Source organism: Aplysia californica, unplaced genomic scaffold (assembly GCF_000002075.1).
Source record: "Aplysia californica isolate F4 #8 unplaced genomic scaffold, AplCal3.0 scaffold01643, whole genome shotgun sequence".
NCBI lineage: Eukaryota > Metazoa > Mollusca > Gastropoda > Aplysiida > Aplysiidae > Aplysia > Aplysia californica.
The window spans coordinates 50,756-51,636 of NW_004798913.1; positions in this window are offsets into that span (position 1 = coordinate 50,756).

Below are 881 nucleotides of genomic sequence, written 5' to 3' on the forward strand. Positions count from 1 at the left end.
CCCCGACCGTCAAACTTTGCTCACTAGTCAAGCTGTCTTCCTTGAGAGAGGAAGTTCCGTTTGTTGAGCTCTGCGTGTCTCGGTGCACGTTCAAGTGAGCGTGAGTGGTGTGTGAGTGGTGTGTGAGTGGAGGGGTAATGTGGCGTGAAGGAACGACCACCGTGAGAATGTATGATCGCTGTATGTGTAACCAACCGTCGGTGATGGGATAAAGACTCTGTTCTCCTCCCTGCAGTCCGAGGAATAGCTTGTACAATCGATGGAACCAGGGTGGGGGCAGCTTGTTGTTGGTGCTGCTGTTGTTGTTGTTGTTTTGGTATGTTGGTTTTTTTCAAAGGATGACCATAAATAATAATTGCCCTTTATTGGGTACGCAAGTGAGTGTGTGTGTGTGCCTGTATGCTTGTGTATGTGTTTTTGTTTGTATGTAGATGTATGTGTGTGTGGATTGAGGGGGGATGGGAAGCGGGGTGGGGGGAAGGGGTCAATCTATGTGTTACATCGTGCTTGCATCGTTGTGATGGTGTGGTTTCTGTGAGTGTTGGGGACTTGTTTATTCCGTGATGTTGTTGTTTCTATTTTCTGAAAAAAAGGATCTTTCATTGGTTCATATCAAACTACGTTTTTCTTTCCTTCACATCGCATGCACACAGACACACTCGCATGCACACAGACACACACACACAGACACACTCGCATGCACACAGACACACTCGCATGTCGCTCACACTCACTGTGGTAAGTGGCGGGAGGTTGGTGGTAGGAAACGAAGAAACTAGTCATTGACGTTTGTGCTAGTCCAGTACCGTGAGAGAATGTTGGCTGGTTTTCTTCTTGGGTTTTTTTTCCTTGGTAATGTATTATTTTTTTTCGCTGGTTTT